The 5,977-nt window shown below is 45.3% G+C and overlaps 1 pseudogene; it reads left to right on the top strand.

Annotated features, from left to right (window-relative positions):
* The first annotated feature begins 2,053 nt into the window (after nt 1-2,053).
* Nucleotides 2,054-5,977, top strand: part of LOC144236329 (52 kDa repressor of the inhibitor of the protein kinase-like) — a 5,303-nt pseudogene continuing 1,379 nt past the window's right edge.

The raw sequence follows: 5,977 nt of genomic DNA, 5'->3' as shown, positions 1-5,977 counted from the left end.
GCCAGCTCGGAGCCTGGAGCCTGTTTCAGAGTCTGTGACTCCCTCTCTCTCTGACCCTCCCCTGCTCACGCTGTCTCTCTCTCTCTCTCTCTCCTAGAAATAAATAAAATATTAAAAATTTTTTTTAAAATAAAAAAATAAAAAAATAAACTAAATTGCAGTTTAAAAAACCCTCTAAGTTCTACAAATACCATTTTCCTGTTAAGAAATTATATTTTCTGTGGAAAACCCATGGGCAAGTATGTTGTGTGTTACATTCTTTAATTTAGTTTTTATTATTTTTCCATCATATCTAAGAACATCCCATCCAATGGGCCAAAAGGACTTCAAACAACTTCATCATTTTCTGACAGTAATTAACTGGGAGTGGAAGCACTGATAGCCAGTTTACGTATTTAAAAAATGACAAAAAAGTTAAAAAAATATGCATTCAAATAATAAAAGTGCTAACATTTATTGATTCCCTTCTATGTTTCAGTCATTATTTGTATTACCGCACCTAAGCCTCTCAACCACCCCCTGAGGCTGACTCTGTCATTTATCTCCATTTTGTGGATGCAGTTTAGGTAAGTCACTCACCCAAGGTCAAGCAGCTAGCAAGATCTAGCAATCTGTCTCTTAAAGGTGGGCTCTTAACCTTTATGCCACATAGCACAGAAGAATGAACAGCTTAACTACTCCAGATAGTCAGGTTTCACTTCTATTTTACAAGTGTCATTTGAGACATTTGTTTTAAATATTGGGCTGCTTTAACCAGGGAAAACTCGTGCTCAGATTGTGTTGGTGAAAGCTGTTTATAGAGTGACCCAAAAGCAAAGCCATTTCAAGGCCAGTTGTCACAGTGACATGAGTTTTAGGGTGTCATCTGGGCATAAGGAACTTTGTTGTCAGAGGTGCTTAATGTTGCCTGCATTCCCAAGTCCACATTGATGTATTTATCTGTTGCCAAGAAGAGAATGAAACGGGAGGCCTGCCACTCTGAGAATGCCACCTGCTTGAACTTTGCCCCTCAGCTGCCACCTCACTCACCGTTCCTGAAACTTCTGGGGGCATATTAGGGGCACTAGGAATTCACAAAGAAGCAGAAAGTATGAAAGCAAGGAGCATTCTTCTGACTGATGATGTATGCAGCATATCTGCATCCCTTGCTTTTGGGAGGGAAGGAGGCAGATGCTGGGTTCTGCTCACTTATGTGGAGGACCCTTGCCATTGATGGAGATTCTAGAAACCTGCAGCCCTGGAGAGCTTCCCTGGGCTCCTCAAGTTTCACTCTCTAGCCTTCTCTACCAGGCCTGGTGCCTGGGGCAAATGATGGACCTGAGGGGAGAGAGCATGGGGTTGATGATCCTGCTCTCTCCTGGAGGAATCCTGGGAGGTGGGAAAGAGGTGCTTCCTTCAGTGCAGGTCTGTTAGGTACCCTCTGCTGAGGCCTCTCCTCCTAGTTCCCTAGCCTGGGAATGTTGTCCCCTGACCCTGGGCCCATGGGTGGCAGTAAAACCCTGTGCCAGAGTCCACAACCTTCCTTCAAAGAACTGTCCTCCCTGAATCCACTTTTGTGTGCAGCCTCCTGGCTGCGACAACCCTCTGATATGAGTCAGGGACAGTGAGTGCTACAGAGGCTTAAGATGTGACGACGCACAGGCCAGGTCTGCAGAACAAGTCCCTTGGAATGCTGCTGCCAATTCTGATGACTATCAGGACTTTTAGATGCCTTTGGAGAGGCCAGCGAGAGCAGGCTTTCTGGAGCCTTCCTGGCCATCTGCGTTCTGGCTGGTTGGAAACCACGAAGAACAAAGGTTGGTGGTAACTGATCCCTTTCCTGAGTGCAATTTGTGCTGGTTTTGGCCCAGAGCTGAGAGCAGAGGATAAACTTGTCCACGTCCTGTAGGCGGGAGCCCCCTAGGGTTTCTGGGGGCCCAAGGCTGAAGTGATTTGAGAGTCCCTTTAAGAATCAGAATACAAAATCCCCTCCCCAGCCCCAACCGGACGGGTGGGTGGGCTGCCCTGAAGAGGCAGGGAGGGGAGGGCTGGGCAGGCTGTCTTGTGGGTGATGATGCCGAACTTCTGCGCTGCCCCCAACTGCACGAAGAAGAGTATGCAGTCGGACCTGGCCTTCTCCAGGTTCCCACTGGATCCGACCAGATGCCAGAAGTGTGTGGAGAATTGTAGGAGACCAGACTTAGAAGATAAAACACGTGATCAGGAGGCAAGATGGCAGAGAAGTAAGGAGCTCCGTACATTTTGCCTGCACCCATCTCTCAAACAGAGAAGGCCTGAAGTCATAGGACACTGAGCCACAGGAGTTTGGGAAGAGAAAGAGACAGAGTACACTGGGAAGGAAACCTCATAAGTATGTGAGTGCGAACTGGGGAAGATAAAAGCGGGACGGGGCCAGAGACATGGAGGGAGGGGAAGGAACCCGGCTTGTGTGCAGCTGCGGTGAGTGATAAACTGGAGAGTGGTGGCGAGCTGCCGCGAGTCCAGGAGAAAGGAAAGAAAAGCTGAGATTGCTCATAGAACTGTCCTTGGAGAAGAGAAAAACCTCGGGTTGGAAAGACAGTGTTTTTTTAGCTCTGGCTGGGGTGCTGACTTTAAACTAGGTGCCCTGGTCCCAGAAAGCGCCAGGAAAAACTGAACTGCCATGCACCTGGCACCATCCATGGGGGCGGTGGCCCAGTGAACCAGCAGCAATGCCTACGGAGGTGGTTGTGGCGCAGGGTGAAGCGGCAGTCGCTCGCGCGACAGTGGCCCACTGAAGCGGTACCGGCGCCCGGTGAAGCGGCAGTGGCACGCGCAACAGTGGCCTGCTGAAGCCGCGACAGCAGCAGCGACCCGGAGAAGCGGTGCCGGCAGCTGGTAAAGCAGCAGCGGTGTGTGACAGTGGCCCGCTGAAGCGGCGGCGGTGTGCTGCAGCGACATGGATTCTACAGACCTGAAGTTGCTACATTCCCGTATGCACTCAGGTTGTATCCCTGCTTGACCATGGCGGGTCTGAGGCTGCCACACTTCCCCCACCCCCCCCACTCAACCACCAGGAAACAGGGAAGCAGCAACCTGCGTGACTGTTCAGGGCAGTATAACAAAGCCCGGAACTGGGACCTGGAAACAGGCGGGGTGTGGGGCATAGAACTCAGCCCACCTTGGCTACATCCTCAGCACAGGGAGATCAGACTGAAAAAGTGATTTGCAACGCTTTGTTGAGAAGGGACTAGGGCAACGCCATTCTTCTCCCCACAACCACCAAGGAGGGGCCTCAGGGTGGCCAGTGGACACAGTGGAGACAAGACCAGCCTAAACCACACCACGCCCATCCCACACCACACCACGCCCATCCCCTCCAGATAGCTGTTTTGTTGTTGTAACTGTTTTTACCTGAGCCTGGGTTTGCATCTTTACTGGTTTTGTCTGTGCGTTTGTGTACCTGTGTTCCCTCTGTGGTTGTGTGTTTTCTTTTTCCAGGGCTGCCTCAAGAAACAAGCCAAACTACACAAGATGGAGAGTCCCAAATACCACTACCAGTAGGGAAACATGATAACCAAACACTCAACAAGAGAAACCAAGAGACACCATCCAAAGAACACTTCCTGAACAGACAGGTCCTGAACAGTCAAAGAGCCCTCTCTAATACAGCAGAACTCGCAGGGTGCGTGTGTACAACAAGCTTTTAAAAGTAACAAAGATAGAAAGCTAACCAAAATGACGAAACAAAAGAACTCTCCTCGAAAGAAACTCCAGGAAGAAATGACAGCTAGAGAACTGCTCAAAACAGATATAAGCAAAATAACTGAACAAGGATTTAGAACAATAATCATAAAATTAATCGCCGGGCTTGAAAAAAGCATGGAGGATATCAGAGAAACTATGGCTACAACAATATGGAGCTTAAAAATAGTTATGGTGAATTAAAAAAATGGGATAAATGAGATACATAATAAACTGAAGGCGTCCAATGCACGGATTGAGGAGGCAGAAAGGAGAATAAGTGATTTAGAAGACACCATTATAGAAAAAGAAGAAACTGAGAAAAAGAGAGATAAATTGATCCAGGAACATGAAAGGAGAGTTTGAGAGCTCAGCCATACAATCAAATGGAACATTATCCTTATCATAGGAATTCCAGAAGAGGAAGAGAGAGGGAAAGGTGCTGAAGGAGTCCTGGAACAAATTATAGCAGAGAACTTCCCCAACCTGGAGAGGGGAGTAGACGTTGAAATTCAAGAGGCACAGAGAACTCCTCTCAGACGTAACTTGAATCGATCATCTGCACGACATATCATAGTGAAACTGGCAAAATATAAGGACAACGAGAGAATTTTGAAAGCAGCGAGGGAGAAAAGGGCCCTAACATACAAAGGGAAACCTATCAGAGTGGTGACAGACCTATCTACTGAAACTTGGCAGGCCAGAAAGGAATGGCAGGAGATCTTCAATGTGATTAATGGAAAAAAATATGCAGCCAAGAATCCTCTATCCAGCAAGCTTGTCATTCAGAATAGAAGGAGAGATAAAAGTCTTTCCAAATAAACAAAAATTGAAAGAATTTGTCACCACTAAACCAGCCCTACAAGAAACCCTGAGGGGGGAATCTCTGAGGGAAATGTTGTAGGCAACACAAGATACTAGAGACACCACCACAAGCATGAATCTCACAAAGGACACAATGATCTAAACCCACATATTTCAATAATAACACTGAATGTAAATGGGCAGAATGCTCCAATCCAAAGACATAGGGTAGCAGAATGGATAAAAAAACAAAACCCGTCTATTTGCTGTCTGCTAGAAACACATTTTAGACTGGAAGTTACCTTCATATTAAAAGCAAGGGGATGGAGAAATATATATCATGCTACGAGAAGTCAAAAGAAAGTTGGAGTAGCGATACTTATATCAGACAAAGTGGACTTTAAATTAAAGGCAGTAACAAGGGATGAAGAAGGACAATATATAAAAATTACAGGGTCTATCCATCAGGAGGAATTAAGAATTATAAATGTCTACGCATCGAATATGGGAGTACCTAAATATTTAAAAAATTAATCACGAACAGAAACAATCTTATAGATAAGAATGTGCTAACAGTAGGGGACTTTAATACTCCACTTACAGCAATGGATAGATCAACCAGACATAAAATCACTAAAGAAACAATAGACTTGAATGAAACATTGGACCAGATGGATCTGACAGATATATTTAGAACTCTACATCCTGAGGCCAGGGAAATCAATTTCTTCTCAAGTGCGCATGGCACATTCTCCAAGATAGATCACATACTGGGACATAAAGCAGCCCTCAATAAATATAAAAGAATTGAGATCATACCATGCACACTGTCAGATCATAATGCTTTGAAACTTGAAATCAATCACAGGAAGAAGTCTGGTAAACCTCCAAAAACATGGAGGTTAAAGAACACCCTACTAAAGAATGAATGGGTCAATCAGGCAATTAGCGAAGAAATTAAAAAATATATGGAAACAAATGAAGATTAAAATACAGACTCCAAACTCTATGGGATGCGGCAAAGGCAGTCCTGAGAGGAGAGTACATTGCACTCCAGGCCTATTTCAAGAGATTAGAAAAAGCGCAAGTGCAAAATCTAACAGCTCGCCTAAAGGAACTAGAGACAGAGCAACAAGAGCATCCANAGAAAACTTATGAAGGAAATTGAAGAAGACCAAAGAAATGGAAAAACATTCCATGCTCACGGATTGGAAGAATAAATTATTTAAAATGTCATTACTACCCAAAGCAATCTACACATTCAATGCAATCCCAATCAAAATTGCACGAGCATTCTTCTCAACACTAGAACAAACTATTCTAAAATCTCTATGGAACCACAAAAGACCCCCAGTAGCCAAAGTAATATTGAAGAATAAAACCAAAACGGGAGGTATCACCATCCCAGACTTTAGCCTCTACTACAAAGCTGTCATCATCAAGACAGTATGGTATTGGCACAAAAACAGAC

This window comes from Crocuta crocuta, unplaced genomic scaffold (genome assembly GCF_008692635.1).
Source record: "Crocuta crocuta isolate KB4526 unplaced genomic scaffold, BGI_CrCroc_1.0 scaffold24, whole genome shotgun sequence".
NCBI classification, from domain to species: Eukaryota; Metazoa; Chordata; class Mammalia; order Carnivora; family Hyaenidae; genus Crocuta; species Crocuta crocuta.
This window is presented reverse-complemented; position numbering and strand designations above follow the sequence as displayed.